Consider the following 16,926-nt stretch of genomic DNA (forward strand, 5'->3'; position numbering starts at 1 on the left):
CATTTAACGATGCATTTTCTTCAGAGTCGACCATTATTATATCTGGAGACTCATCTATTGATTCAAAATTAATGCCCAAGTTTACCTGATCCATCTGCGAATAAATATTGGGATCTTATCCATCTTCTCATTGAAAATATATATCCTCCTATACATTGTAATCTATTGATCATACCTTCGCACAAGATTTAGAAGAGACTTCTTTTTCCTTATTGGTTGAAGCTACCGGTGTTATTAAAATAACCCAATAAGTTTCCATAGGGAGTGGATCCACGTCAACCTCTTTTGCCTCCTCAACTTTGACCTTTGCCATAAAATTAGCAAACCATATGGGGCATTTTGCTATCTAGTAGTATTCACCTAAAATGTCGATAACTCTTTGGGTTACTATCTTTTTCTTCTTTGACTTCTTCAATTTGGTGTTCTTCTTGGAAGATTTTACCCTCTTAGACTTTCGAAAGAATGAGGTGCACCAAGAGGGGGTGAATTGGAAAATTTTTGTAATAAAATAACAATCCTAAGTAGGAGTTCTAATTTATTTATTTTTAAATTTTAAATGAAAAGTTAACTTGATGCAGAAGCTAATAATTAGAACATGATTACAACAATAGGTAGTGAAATTTTAAATCACAAAATAAGGATCTAGAATATAATCTTCACCAAACAATTATAGCAAATATAAGATGCAAAATAAAAGTAAAGTGCAGTAAACAAAAAAATCACACTAGAAGATTTATAGCAGTTCGGTCACTTGACCTATGTCCAGTCCCCGGAGTCCTCCACTTCAGTAATTTAACTACTCAAAAGTACTTCTCCTTTTACCCCCACAGCAATGCGAAGAAGTCTTTACAAACCCTCACTTTCACCTTCCCCAGTGTAGCGGAGTACCAAACACTATATCACCCTCTCGGTGATGGCAGTGAACCTTCTCATTTTTCTCCCTCCTTGAGAATGCAGAGTACCTTATAGGACACAAATCTTGAAGCATCTCCCCCTTAGAAAGCTTCCCACAAGATCTTCTCGGGCCATAGGAGGAGCAAGAGTCTAACAGGCTTGGAGCAACTGTGTGATCACCCTCACACTTCTTTCCTTATCCTTCCTCTCATAAACCCAAAATCTTCTCAAGTAGCTCTCTCTCAAGAAGTCCCCTTCTTGTCACGTTCCTCTCTCGTCTCTTATTTCAAAAGATGAAGTTTCATATATAAATTAGGCTCCAAGAAACCCTAAATGTTTAATTTAGCCATTTTTATTCGTATGGTACGATCCAAGATCATACAGTATGATTAGTTCAAAATAGCCTTTGTCCTAGTATGAAAGAGTATGAACATGCAATTTTTCTGAACAACATCGTCTAGTACGATATGTTATTTTCCTTCTATTCATATAAGACGAATGCTGGGATGACCAAAACTCATTTCTATTTATCATCTAGTATGATCTACTTCATACAGTATGATCTGTTAAAAGCTTCAGGTCATCCGATATGATGATCACATTGTCTAGTATGTTTAGTTCAAAAATTAAGAGATCATCTGCTATAATGTTCGTGATGATAAAAAATAGCTTTGGTTAATCATATGGTATGATCCATGTCATATAGTATGATCACCAATAAGTAATTAATCCTTGATTTTATTAACTAATCACGGGGTTAGTTTGAGTAAGTACTCAAATATTCGTACTGTACGATTTGACCATACAGTACGATCAATTCAAAATTCATGAATTAAAAACTTACTTAATTTAATTTGATGGCTAGGGTTTCAAATTAGAAATATATTATACAGAACTATCATGATCATATTGTAGACCTCCATAGATATACCTAAAGGAACAATGAAAAAAAATACCTTATACACGACGGATCCACAAAATCTGTCGAAGTCCTCCGCGAATCCTGTTAAAATCAGCGCCGTTTGCGTCATTTCCTGGAACTCCTGCGCGAAGCGTGCTGTCCGTAGCTCTTTCCTCTTCGTTAAATACCCGAGCGAATGAGGCCTTCGGGGAGATTCTAGTTGGCAAGCTCTCATCCGAAACCTCCTCTCCTTTGTCTCTCTCGCTCTTCCTCCTCCCAGGCGGATCAAAATTTATAGCAGATTGATCAGAAGCTACGATCGAAGCTCCACTCGCTGTTAAGGAAACGTTCTCCCTTTAGTGCACTCCTCAAGCTCCAATGACGACTTTCTTTTCCCTGTTGGATCGGAAGTTACGAAACTTTTATCAGAAGCAAGAGCGGAACTCGCTCGCTGCAGAGTCGCCTCTCCGACTCCTTTGTCGTTGTTCGACTTTGCACCTCCATGACTTTCCCTTCTGATCGGAGTGGAAGTTACTCATTTTGATCGGAGAAATGACGGGAGCCCCCCTCGCTGTGAAGTTAACTTTCTCCCTCTCGTGCCGCTTCTTCGGCTCCTCTGTGCTGATCGACTTGGCTCCAACGACGACTTTCCCTTCCTATCCGATCGCAAGCAAAACAGGAGACGCTGGCTGTGAGGTTAACTTTCTCCCTTTCACGCACTCGCTCGGCCAAATCCCGTGAAGAAGCCGAACCAGAGAAAGGGGGAGGGGAGAGGGATTTTGTTTTGTATCATTATTATTATTATTTATTTTAAAATTATAATTAATTAGTTTAAATTATGAATTAATATTAATTAAATTTAGTTATGATTAATTATATTAATTATAATTAAGATTTGATTGAACATAATTAACTTAATTTAATTAGGTTTAATCAGCCTTAATTATAATTATTAATTAATTAATCATGAACTAATTTTAATTAATTAAAATTAGTTATAATTAATAATCTTTAAATAATAATTAACTATTATTCACTATTAATTAATCATAATTAATTTCATTTAATTATGCTTAATTATATTAATAATTAATTATTTATTAACATATATTAATTATAATTAATTAAACCTAATTTATTATAATTAATTATTATTAATAAATAGTTATAATAATAATAAAAATAAAACAAAAATGCCCTCTTACCTTGATATTCATGTCTGGCCTACAAACCGCCTATACACGCTTTTTCTAGCGTGGTGGGAAGGGAAAACGGCGCGACACCTACGACAAGGTAGGTAAGCGACCCTCGATTCCCAAATCTTATTCTCGGCGTTCGTGTCGAGCCAGAAAACTGCCTATACACGCTTTTCTCTAGCATGGTGGGATGGAAAACCGGTGCGACACCTACGGCGAGACCGGGATATTCATAAGTACCCGCTCGCGGGGAAACAACTGCTTTTCTATCATAAGTACCCACTCGTGGGAAAACAACTTCTTTTCTTTTGCAACAGGTATCGAAGACCCATACACGCCTTTCTCTGGCGTGGTGGGGACTAAGATTTTACACGGCTGCGGTGTCCTCATACGAGGGTACCTACCGTTCAAGCTTTTCTCTAGCATGGAGGGAGGCCCAGTTTTCCGTAGTTTTCCCCTAAACGGGGGAAACGCCGGGAGGCTACCAAAATTTCGGGTGAATGTACGATCGCACTCAGACCTGTTTGAACTTAAAAGAGCAAGCATTTGGACTCTAACAAATAGAGGACTTGTGGACCTAAATCAGAACAAAACTCAAGTGATTTCTAAAAAAAATCAAATCCAAATGAAATAAAATCCAATAAAGGACCCATGATCTATGACATGCATTCATCCATAGCTGTGTAGTAAAAGGTAATGGAGGCTATATCACCCTCGCAATCACATCGAGCTATGGATGAATTCATCTACATGCCTATAAACAACAATAGCAAGTGTACAATAAATATTAAAAGATTGTAGGAAAGGCATAAAGAAGCTCGTCATGCATACAACATACAGTGATAAATCCAAATACCTACAAGTATTTGTAGGGGATTTGATGCCTAGAAGTGCAATCTAAGATCAAAGACCAAGAGCAAAGAAGTAAAAGAATTGTTATAAAGGCAAGCATTACAGCCCAAGGCGGGAGATTAGTTAGTGCACTACGATCCACCTGCAGAAAGCAGCAAGTAGTGCACGATAGTCTACTTGTACAAAACAGCAGACGACTATATCCAAAAGCTGCTGCTTGACGCCACCGTATCTGCAACTTCTATGCAAGCGGACAGAAGGCATCTACAAATGATTTCAAAGTACCCCTGCACGTGCACCATAGTTTGTATACACATAGGTACACTAAAAGGGGTAAAAGCAATTAAGAACCTGCATGGGCCCCGGCGAGCGTGTTATTGGTACACACGTGACGTTTAGGGATGCTGCGTGGGTTATTAAATTTGAACCCAATCCTCCTAAGCAGATAAAAGGGAGTAGACAGGGTTTAATTATAAAATGCCCACAAATCTGCAAGGGCCTCGGTGAGCGTGTTATTGGTACACATGTGACGTCTAGGGATGCTGCGCGGATTATCAAATTTTGAACCCGATCCACCTAAGCAGATAAATGGAGTGGACAGGGTTCAATTATAAAATGCCCCCAAACACCGGCATGGGCCCCGACGAGCTTGTTATTGGTACACACGTGACGTCTAGGAATGCTGCGCAGGCTAACAAGTGAATTCAAGTTTGAAACTGATCCTTCTATACGGGTCAATAGAGGTCGACAGGGTTCAAACCAACAAACAAATATACGGTTGTGGCGACCATCATATTTGTCTTAATACATTCATATTAGGACTTCAAGGCCTATAATAATAAGAATTCACTATCAAGGGCATAAAGCCTACAAAACCCGATCCTCGATCAATAGCTTGGTCGAATTGACAGGGTTCAATCAACAAAAGAGAAATAACACTTAACACCCCGATGATGGCCGTGTTGAATGAAACTATCAACAGGAGGGGTCCAAAATAATTTCAAATAACTTCCAAACTCAATTCCAAAAACCCACAAAAATCCAGATATTTTTCAAAAATCTCAAAAATATTTAAATTTGAAATTCAACCCATCAAATCACTTAAAGCAAAACTCCATCCACCCTCCACAATAGTTTGCCGGGATGGACAAATTTAAATTTTCTTCAGCTCACATAGAGCCAAATGCCTAGTCGAAAATATTACTGTGATCCATTCTCAAAAAGTCTTCTGTAAGTAAGGACGTGGTACGTGTCCTCTAACTGGCGATTTTTCCACCAAATGGCACCTTAGGATAAACGGTTATGACTTGGGGCCCTCTAAACCGAGTGGTTTTGCTGCCAAATTGCACCACAAAATACCGGTTATAGCCATTGCCATTACGTTCCTTATTGGCATCAAATCCTTGAGATATGAATCAATAGGATATGATCGATAGGGCACAAAGCCCTCTATTAGCTAAGGTGGATTCAAATTTGTCCCCTTAGGCAAATACCCATCCCACGTCTACAAGGTCCGCTTGGACGAAGCAACGTATGGCTGCCGACAAGGATCCTTCTATCAGGTTAGGTCGACTACCTCCTCTGACTAAGTAGACCAGGGACCACGATGGCCCGGGATGACGGAATCATGGGATCTTGATCGGGTCTATCATCCATTCCCCCACCATCCTCTTTAAGTATGAGATGGTGAAAATTTCTATTTTAAATATCAAAAACCTTCAAATTTTCAAATATCTAATTTCCCAAATTCTCAATCTTCCAAACATTTCAAATACCTAAACCTATGCTGCTACTATATGCCAGAAACACGTATCTATACGTATCTGATTGACGACTAGCCTTAATCAAAAGTTCTCTCTCGTTATCGGGAGGGGTAATTAACTATAGGGGCTTGCGCCTATAGGAAACCAGAACTCAGATCATAAAGTCCTTGTGAAATGGGGGCGAAATATCTGGGTAGTGTCTTATCTACAAACCCATATGCCTTCCAAAATTTACCTCGGAACTTATTCAGTTAAAACTCCCTCGCCGAATAAAAAGAAAAAGCGGGCGAAGGCTGGGGCCGAATTTTTGGAGCCCACAGTTTTCTAGCGACTCCACTGGGGATTGGTTTCTCTTTCCATCTTTGGCTAGTCATCTCAGTGTTATAGTAGTAATTATTTCAACCCGTACTAAAGATTTTGAGTCTTTCAAAATGATCGTTTAATGATTCAAAACTCTGAATTTTCTAAAATGGTCATTTGACAAATTCATTTGGCATTCATTAGAGTTTTTATTTTTTTTATTGCTTACTTATGCTAATCATTTTTATCTATTTTTATTTTTGTGTTATGTGCAAGTCTCTATATTTTGAAAGTGCGGGGTGATGTATCAGATTCTGATTACTAACCATTGCCTTTCATTTATGTAGATAGATCTATAGATCACGTCAATGACCGTCCAGCTGGGGCGAGGAGCCAGTATTCATCTGGCTAATGCTATTATTGAGACCGAAAACACTGGAGCTACCATCCAATTTAGTAGCGTTGACTTCCCGGTGATTGCTGCTAGGAATGCCACCATACCTGCGAATGGTAGGAATGTTTAGAAGTCTGCCAAAAGACTCAATGCTGATGAAGCTCCTATCTGTCGTGTGTATCTTCCGGCACAATGACCTGTTGCTGAAAATCCTCGTGGGAGGGTTTCTGTATTTGAAAGACTTTCTCAAACTGAGGCCCCATCAACCAAGAGGATTATAGCTAATGGAAGAATATCAGTGGTGACTACCAACACCACTACTTTGTCGACCAGGTTATCTGCATCCGGAGAGTACAATGCTGAAGCCTCATCATCTCGAGGTAGGCCTACAAGAAGACAAAGGAGAAACATGATTGCTAAAATCTGAGCTCAGCAACAATAACTTCCTGTTCACCCTTCCAATCTGCCATCTCAGGTGCCTGAAGCTAATGTTCCTACCTGAAACAATTTTTCTGATTTAAAATGGGTAAAGAGGAATAGCTCCACTGGTGAGCTGAAGAAGTCTTTCTAGGAGCAACAACGTGAAGCTCCAGCCCCTCCCAGGAGAAGTGAGCCTGAAACTCTATCCGCTCGAGTATACAGAGTATTGAAGATAGTGAAGGATAAAGGCCTAAAAAATAAGAGGTTCCAACAGCCTCTAGTGATCGAGACCAGAAGAACCCCGCTAAGGTAGCGTCTTTCCTTTACTCCAGAAAGAAGAGAAAGAAAGCAAAACCCACGCGGTGAACATCAGGGCATGACACCTGAACCATATGTTCAAGGATCCACTGCTGAAAGGTCCCGGTGGAAAGGAAAGCAAGTTTGGAGGCCAAAGCCTCAAAGGAATGAGAAGGAATATAGAAGAGAAGGAAGAATGGATTTGGGCGTGACATCCAGTGAGGCTTCCAGAAGATCCACCCTCGTCAACAAATAATGTCAGAAGTGGGCCCCTAAAAGGACCCGTAATGACACTCCTCCAGATGGTAGACACCTTGGAGAATCCTCCAGGGGATCCTGTCGCCGAGGAGAATCCAATAAACATGGAGGTAGTCTATATGGTGAGACACACCAATGCTAATGAGGAAGTCTATTATGATGACGGTGAAGATGATGATGATCAATAACCATCGGTTAGGTGAGTTTATCAATGTCATCGTGAAGCTGGGTCCACCACTGGCAGAGGTGGTCATTCCCAAGCTGAAGAAGAAAGAGAAGAAGCCGAGGAGAATCCCTTCGCTAACGAGAATATCACACTTGCAGACATGAGAAGGCAGATGAGGCGACAAATGAGAGTCAAAGATAGAGAAATCTCTCAGTTTAATGAGAAGATGACTTAGATGATGGCTCAGATGGGGGCGAAGATGCAGATGATGCAAAGAAATGCTGTTATTGGTGCTATGCCTAATCCTTATGCTGATCCTCTAAACTTCCAAATGCCTCAAGTCTTAAGAGTACGAGGTATTCCTGAAGATGGTCATGAGGCTCATAATGTCATCTGCAACCCACTCCACAGAATATTGCAAGTACTTCTAAACTTGTGACAACTGCGCAACTCGAAGGAATTATCACAGAAAAGATCAAGGCTATTATAGCTGTTGACCAGGCAGAGACGCTGGTGGGCAAGGGTCATCTGTATTCAGCTGAGTATGATCAAGTATCGTACCCAAAAGGGTATTCTGTACCAAAGTTCAATACTTTCAATGGTATTAACAATCCCCGACAGCACCTGGCACAGTTTAAAGCCACCTGTGTGAACACAGAAGGCAATGACGCCCTACTCTTTCGACAATTCGTCAGCAGTTTGACAGCGACTGCTTTCGAATGGTATGCTGAACCGCCGAATGATTATGTGAAGACCTTCGTAGAGTTGGAAAATATGTTCGTGAGGAGATTCTCCAGTGCAACAGAGCAGATAACGATCGCTGACCTCGCTCTGGAGAAAAGAAAAAGAGAAGAACCAGTGACAAAATATATCACTCGCTGACAAAATCTAAGTATAAAATGTGAGCAGCAGTTAGAAGAAGAGCATGCCGTATAGTTGTTAATGGGCAACATTGATGACAAGATGCAACCCTTCTTGTGATTGGATATAATTAACACATTTCAAAACTTGCTAGACATAGTGGCCAAGTTTGAGAAACTGAACTTTTTCAGATCAGAAAGTCACTCTGATATGCCCAAAAAGACTAAGGCCCCAGGTGCTAGAAGGGGTGATGCCGACTCTACATTCTTCTCTAGAGCTGATAGAGAACGGCATGTGAATTACAATATGGACAAGGGCAAGCAGCTGATGTAATATCAAGAAAAGCCTAAACAAGTCTACAACCCTAATCCCCAACCAAAGTTGATACTCGGGGGTAATGACAAGCCACAAACTTATCAAGTTATTGGAGAATGCCCGAAATAGACAATAGGAACTGGTGATAGAACGTTCCAATCCCTCAAAGATAAAATAAATAAAGAATATTCATTCAAGAGGGAGAGTGTCGCCAAACTATTTCGACAGGTGTTCAAAATTGGTCTAGAATTGCCTGAATGCAAGAGGCTCGAAGAGTCGAAGCACACTGGTGACCCAAATTATTGCCCATACCATTGGGTAGTCAACCATCCAATTGAAGATTGTTATGTTTTTAAGGATTGGCTTGAAAGAAAATATCATAAGGGAGATATCACACTATCAAACAATGTGTTGACTCATCCCAGAAAAGAATCAACTCGGGTGGTTATGTCCTCTTCCGTACTCCCGACTGAAGAAAGAAGAAATGAAAAGAAACCAGATCAAGAAGAACAGTGGGAGACTGCGGTCTCTAAGAAAACTGTGAAAATGTTGAAGCAGCTTAATGGTGTTCCAAGTGTAAAATGGAAGTCTCCTATTGAGCCAATGATAGATTTGAAGGCACTGCCGGTGGTACGACCTTCTACTTCAAAATAATTCTCCAACCAAGTTGATTCTTCAAAGACTGGAAAGAAGAAATCATCCAAGAAGAAGACCAAGTTGAAGAAGCCTAAGGTGAAGATGACCGCAACTCAGAGGGTTATCGACAGTTTGGATGAATACTACCAGACTGTGAGGCGACCTATCAAGCTTGCTGACTTCATGGCGGAGCTTAAAATTGATGAAGCTGAAGAAGATGATGAGAATTCTCTTCCAACAGAAGTATGTCGGGTCATCTTGGTGGTGCCGAGTACCTTGATAAAAGAAGAATACACTGAAGAAGTGCCCTCTAAATCATGTATAATGGTGTTGCCGATGGATTACAGTTCGGAGGAGGATTTGTATTTTCCAGAGGGAGACGGATCGGACCCTAGCATAGCATCTCGAATGGGACATGTAAACCTGGGTGGTGATTCTGAATCAACAAATGAGTCCCTAGATGCAACAATGGATGACTCTGAAGAAAATGTATAGTTAAATGACTCCGAACCGGAGGAGATTGCTCAAGTGCGGTTAAGAAGCGATAAGATACTATCGCCTCCACCGAAGAAAGGAGTCTCCAATAAAGATAAGGAGAAAGAGATAGTTATCAACAATGATATTATTCTTGAAGATCTTAAGAAAAAGAAGACTTCAGCTAATGAGATAGATTATAATATCTTATCCCATCTGAGAAAAATCCCAGCACAACTCAGCACATACGATGCCTTAGTGATATCAAAAGACCTTTGAGAGACTCAGATTCAGGCTCTCAAAGATCCCAAAAGATACGAGGCGTATTTTGTTGAACGTAATTTGACAGAAGTTCTATAAGCTCGTAATGAGCCATTCATTACTTTCTCCGAAGAAGACATGATGCTTGGGACTGCAGACCACAACCGTCCTCTGTATGTTACTACAGAGAGCGATAAGCTGATCATGAATCGAATACTGATCGATCCCGGATCCTCTATAAATCTGATAAGCTTGAAAGCACTGAGATCCCTCTGCCTTGATGTTGAACACCTCGGGCCAGATAAGTTGATGGTGCATGGTTTCAATGAAAAAGGGCAAAAAACTCTTGGATCATTCATGCTCCCTCTTATATTTGGAGAGCTCCATACATAAGCTAAATTCCATGTGATTGACATAGATACTTCTTTCAAGGCGCTACTAGGTCATCCCTGATTGCATGAATATGGTGTTGTCCCATCAACATCACACCAGTATATGAAATATCTCAGAGATGGAGAAGAGTTTAGGATCTCTAATGACATTCAGCCTTTTACAGTTCATGAAGTAACAGTTGATGAAGATGCACGGTACTTCATGCCAAAGAAGCAAAAGTCTTCAAGCTCCCTCGAATCTAAAGCATCAAATTCAAAGACTACAAAGCGACCTGAACGAGAAGGTCAGAAGAAGCAGCTGGGGAGAAAGAAGGTAGGGCTGACTCTTCCCAAAGCACCGACCATTCCAAAAGAAAAGAAATATATACCTCATCTTGGGAGTGAAACGGATGAAGATGATGTTACTCCAGTCAAATCTCAAAAAAGTATGCCAATACATGGATGAATGGAGTAGGCAGGTCGAATTTTCAAATGATGATTATGACTACGACTCAATCTACATCAACACCGTGTAGAATGTGTTCTCCAGAAGAATTGACAGCCTATCAATTTTAGATAGCGTACTCATAGTCACGCGTGTTCCCTTACAACATTTCAAAGAAATTATTCCGTGCAAGGTGCATAAAGTTGAAGAACTCGCCACCCTCTATCTGTCTCCCCTTAAAAATGGGACTGTACCAAAGAATGTGTTATATTCCACGGGAGTTCACAAAGAGGAGAATCATGACTTGGATTGTATGCTCCTCGACTTCGAGGAATTATTTCCTACAAGGCTACCTAGCTTCAATACCAAAAATATTCAGAGAATGCTATAAAAACAAGTCAATATTCCTACCACCAAGCGACAACTTCGTACAAGCTTGGGCCTTTGGTATGGAAGAAATCCGCGTCTATTACGGTAGAAAGATACAGATGCATATAAAGGTATCAGATTCATCAAACAAAAATTCCTCTGAAAAGAGACTTGCCGGGCAATCACATGCATAGAAATTGAATCCGATGATGGTGGCGCTGAAGAGACATACGAGGCTGATGATTATGATGAGTAGCCCGTAGAAGCCGAACCTGCACCAGAAGAGCTTGAAGATGGTGGATAGACAGCCACTATGGATGAACTAAAAGAAGTCAACTTGGGAATTGAGGAAGACCCTCGCCCAACTTTCATTATCTCTCTCCTACCCGAAGAAAAAATAGAAGAAATAAAAGAACTTCTCTGTGAATTCAGGGACTACTTTGCCTGGACATATGCTGAGATGCCGGGCTTATCCCATGATGTGGCATTTCACAAATTGGCCATCAAAGCAGATGCAACACCTATCAAACAAGCTCCGAGGAGAATGAGATTGGGGATTGAAGAGAAAGTGATTGCTGAGACAAAAAAGCTAATATATGCATGCTTCATAGGAGAAGAAAAATACGCCAACTGGTTTGCAAATATTATCCCAGTGGACAAGAAGAATGGGCAGATTCATATTTATATTGACTTCTGGGATCTTAATAAGGCGTGCCCAAAAGATGACTTTCCACTCCCTGTATCTGAACTCCTGGTGGACAATACGTCCAACTACAACATGTCTCCTTTATGGATGGATCATCTGGATACAATCAAATTAAGATGGAGCTTGAGGATGAAAAGCACACATCATTCAGAACACCCATCGGCATCTTCTGCTATACAATCATGCCCTTTATCCTGAAGAACATTGGCGCCGCCTATCAATGGGCAATGACTCATATATTTGATGATCTAATACATCAAAAAGTCAAGTGCTATATAGACGACCTTGTTGTCAAGAGCATGGATTGAAAAAAGCACTTAGATGACTTGAGGATTGTATTTGAAATGATCAGGAAGTATGATCTAAAAATGAATCCTCTTAAATATGTTTTTGGAGTCTCTTCTGAAAAATTTTTGGGGTACGTTGTCCGTCATCGAGGTATCGAAGTTGACCATGGAGATGCCACCTCCAAAGGACATTCGACAGCTTTGCTCACTACAAGGGAAACTGACTTTCATCAGGAGATTCATATCAAATCTGTCGGGCAGGTGCCAGCCATTTTCAAAGTTGATGAAGAAGGATGTTCGCTTCAAGTGGGATGAAGAATGCCAGGAAGCGTTCAACAGTATCAAGAAGTACTTGTTAAATCCTCCCATTCTAGCAGCGCTAGTTCTGGGGAGGCCTCTTGTACTGTATATGGCTGCACTAGAAGAGTCCCTCGGAGCACTATTGGCTCAGAATAATGAAGAAGGCAATGAAAATGCACTCTACTATATTAGTCGAAGGTTGATTGGAGCTGAAAGTCGTTATTCTCCTATTGAAAAGCATTGTTTGGCGCTGATTTTTGCAGTTCAAAAACTCTGCCACTACATGTTATCCCACAAAATCACACTGATATCAAAGATCCATCCACTGAAGTTCTTGATGACAAGACCAACATTTACAGGTCGTCTAGCTAGAAGGGCAGTACTATTACTGCAGTTTGATATCACTTACATGCCACAAAAGGCGGTGAAAGGTCAAGCCTTGGCAGATTTTCTTGCTGCACATCTGATCCCGGCATACTCTCCACTAAACGATGATTTGACCGATGAGTAGATTATGCAAGTCGAGGAAGAAAATAAATCACAATTTTGGGAGATATACTTTGACGGGGAATCATCTATTAGACCTGCCCGACCTCCAAATATTGCAGAGCCCAAGCCGGCATCGGTCTCATTTTCATAGCACCCGAGGGAGGCATAATGAGGTTCTCATTCAGTTTGACTGAACCTCGAACCAACAATGAAGCTGAATATAACGCTCTATTAGCAGGGCTGGAGATTGAGATCGATGTCAGAATCCAACATCTCCAAATCTTCGGTGATTCTCAGCTCGTGATAAATCAGGTCCTCGGCATTTATAAAGTTGGCAAAGTTGAATTGGCCCATTACCACCGACAAGCCCTCGAGCTCCTAAAACAGGTGCACAATGTTGAAATAGCTCGAGTTCCTCGAGGATAGAATGCTAAAGCAGATTGTCTGTCCAAATTGGCCAAAGAAATGGTGAACATCAACGAGGAGAGGCCTATATTCATAGGAGTTTACACTCATAGGATTTTGGAGCCCGCTCTGCTACAATTCCCGAGGGCAGAAGAAATACCAGATTCAAGCTAGCGAGATAAAATTTCAAGTGACCCTCAACCTCTCCATCAGATCGTTATGGAGAATTATCCAGAAGAATATCACGTGGCCAAGATACATAAAGCTAGTCAAGCTTCAGAATTGTCGTGGCATTGTTTAGATATTGAAGTTGAAAATGATTGGAGGCAGCCATTCATTGACTACTTCAAGATAAATAAACTTCTGATAGAAAAGTCTATGGCCACAGAAATTAGAAAAAGGGCATTGCGGTACGCATTTGTTAATGACATGTTGTACAGACGAGCCTTTGATCAAACGTGGCTAAGGTGCCTAGGGACCAAGGAAGCTGATAAAGTGGTATCAGAAGTCCACGAAGGGCTTTGTGGAGCACATCAGTCAGGTCCCAATATGGCTGTCAAAATCAAGAGAATGAGTTATTATTGACCGACAATGGTAAAAGATTGTATTAACCACGCAAAGAGGTGTCACGAATGTCAGATTAACGGTGATGTTATACATCAGCCTCCAAATCCACTACACCCAACAATAGCGTCCTGGCCATTTGAATGCTGGGGTACTGATATTATCAGGCCAATAGATCCGCCGTCATCAGCGGGACACCATTTCATTCTGGCAGCAACTGACTATTTTTCTAAGTGGGCAGAAGCAGCTCCGTTCAAAGAGGTCACATCCGAGCATGTGATCAACTTTTTCACCCACAATGTTGTCTATAGATTTGCTGTGCCATATCGCAAAATCTCAGATAACGATACGACTTTCAAAAGTATAAAAATCTATATGTTCGTTGATCGGCACAAGATCGATTGGCGTTACTCGTCTATATACAATCATCCAAGGGCCAATTGTTTGGCTGAGGCCTTTAACAAGATACTGGTGAAACTGTTGAAGAAGATCCTTACCAAGAACAAAAGAGAGTGGCATACGAAGATGGCAGAAGAGTTATGGGCGTATCGTACAACCTACAAAACACCAACTAAAGCCACTCCTTATACATTGGTGTTCGATGTTGAAGCTGTATTACCATTGGAGTTTGAACTAACGTCACTCCGGGTTGCGATTCAGAATGATCTCACCCAAGAATAAAATGCCCACCTTAAAATGGAAGAGCTCGACGCACTTGATGAAATCAGGTTGCAAGCCCAGCAGAATCTGTAGATCTACAGAGCAAGGATGGAAAATTCCTTTGATCGAATGGTACGTCCTCGAGCATTTCAAGTAGGGGAATTGGTCCTGGTACTGAGAAGGCCAATCATCCCACACCGAAAAATCAGTGACAAATTCATATCCAATTGGGAAGGCCCCTTCGTCATCGAGAAAGTGTACCAAGGAGGAGCATATTAGTTGATCAATCTGAATGATCAGAGGCATATGCCACCTATCAACGACCGACATTTAAAGAAATATCATGTATGAAAATTCCATGTATAATGTATTTTATAATGACCAAAGTTTTATGTGCATATTTATCAATGCATGCTTACATTTTGAAATTCTCTTGTATAGCAAGAACGTATTTCAAAATCCTCCATAAGACATAGGGCATTTTAAATATTTATCCAGGTTGACATCGTGCTGCGTGTCAAGATCCTCGAATAAATATTTAAAAACTCAAACACAAAAAGCCTATCCAAAATGTCCCTGCAAGACATGGGGCATTTTAAATATTTATTCGGGTTGAAATCGCACTAAATGTTGAGATCCCCGAATGAATATTTAAAATTATAAAATTCTAAGTTTATTCTATTCTAAATGTCCCTGTGAGATAGGGGCATTTTAAATATTTGTTCGGGTCGACATCGCGCTGCATGCCGAGATCCCCGAATAAATATTTAAAATTATCAATTCAAATAGTCTTTTGTGCTAAAGAACACAAATATGTGTTTTTCAAAGTATATGCAAGTGATCTTTCAAAAGATAGATACAACACCTTCTACAACAAACTAAGACTCAAAAGTCAAGAAAGAGACTTTTGTGGCTACACACTCCTACAAAATTGAACCGAGGAAGCTTAAAGTCTTTTGAAAGCCCGAAGCTTAAGGTTCGAATGGGTGTAAGAGGTCGGATCTAACATGCCCAAATATGGCCGGATCGCTGGCAGCTCCTTCTACTCAAGAAGCCATAAGAAAGGCCGTAGTAGTGGAACCCCCACTTCGTCAACCCGTTAGTAGGGACTGTAGGAAGAATGAAGGCTAATTTGACTCGACCAGTTCAAGTGATCGTAGTCCATCAAATTCTCTCAAATGACTGGAGAATCAAAGTTCCAGTAGAAGGATGAGTCTTGAACAACCACTGAATGTTCGTAGGCTCCAAAATCTTCAACCACAAAGGATGACTCCAAATCTACCAACTTCAGAAAAATCAGCATTAGGGAGCGCAATTCCCATAGCTCAAGTCTGAAGCCTGAATGGGTGTAAAAGGTCGGTTCCAACAAGCCCAAATATGACCGGATCGCTGGCACCTCCTTCTACTCAACAAGCCATAAGAAATGTCGTAGTAGAGGAACTCCCATCTCAGCAACCAGAGGACAAAGAGCTATCAAATCTTAGCTCTTTCGATCTGATGAACTCAAGTGATTCAGATTAAAGTCTTCTCAAGTGGTTAAGGATCAAGGTACTACCTACGTTCGGTAATATCAATTAAATCCAGAACCTGCAAATCCTTCAACAAATTTGTAAAGCACAAAGCAATGATCGAAGGAACTTTTCTTCAATAAGTCCTCCTAAGCACAAAGCAAAGGACCGAAGAAAATTATCCTATAGTTTATGAAAAGCCTTAGGCTGAACTAAGAGGATTCTATCGTCAACAAGTCCGTTATGCACAAAGCTCTGGACTGATGACTTTTTGCCATCGACCTAATACAAACCTAAACGGTTTAGGTCATCGGCATCTACTCCTTCATCAATCCCGCTAAAGCTAGAAGCATAGGGCCGAAGGTATAAAAAACCACCTGACAAGTCAATAAAGACAAATCAGGCGATTCTCCATCAATGTCGGTAGCCCAAAGCACAGGACAAAAGAATTCAACATTTCAACCATCTATTGATACATCTAAGAGCTCTATGGAGAAGAAAAGTTTTAGTGTGACATCCAAGCAAAATTTTGGAGATCCACTTAATGAAGACCCAGGTGTGACATCTTAGAAATTTTTTGGAGATCCACTAAATGAAATCCCTTGTGTGATATCTAGGATGAATATCTAGAGATCCACGGGGTCAATCAGCTTACAAAAAACATGATTCTCTCTAGACGCATACCATATTTGTTGGGGGGAATTTGTTGACCTCCATAGATATACCCAAAGGAACAACGAAAAAAATACCTTATTCACAATGGATCCACAAAATCTGCTGAAGTCCTCTGCGAATCCTGCTAAAATCGACGCCATTTGTATCATTTTCCGGAAC

The sequence above is a fragment of the Dendrobium catenatum genome, unplaced genomic scaffold (assembly GCF_001605985.2).
Source record: "Dendrobium catenatum unplaced genomic scaffold, ASM160598v2 fragScaff_scaffold_1557, whole genome shotgun sequence".
In the NCBI taxonomy this organism is placed as follows: domain Eukaryota; kingdom Viridiplantae; phylum Streptophyta; class Magnoliopsida; order Asparagales; family Orchidaceae; genus Dendrobium; species Dendrobium catenatum.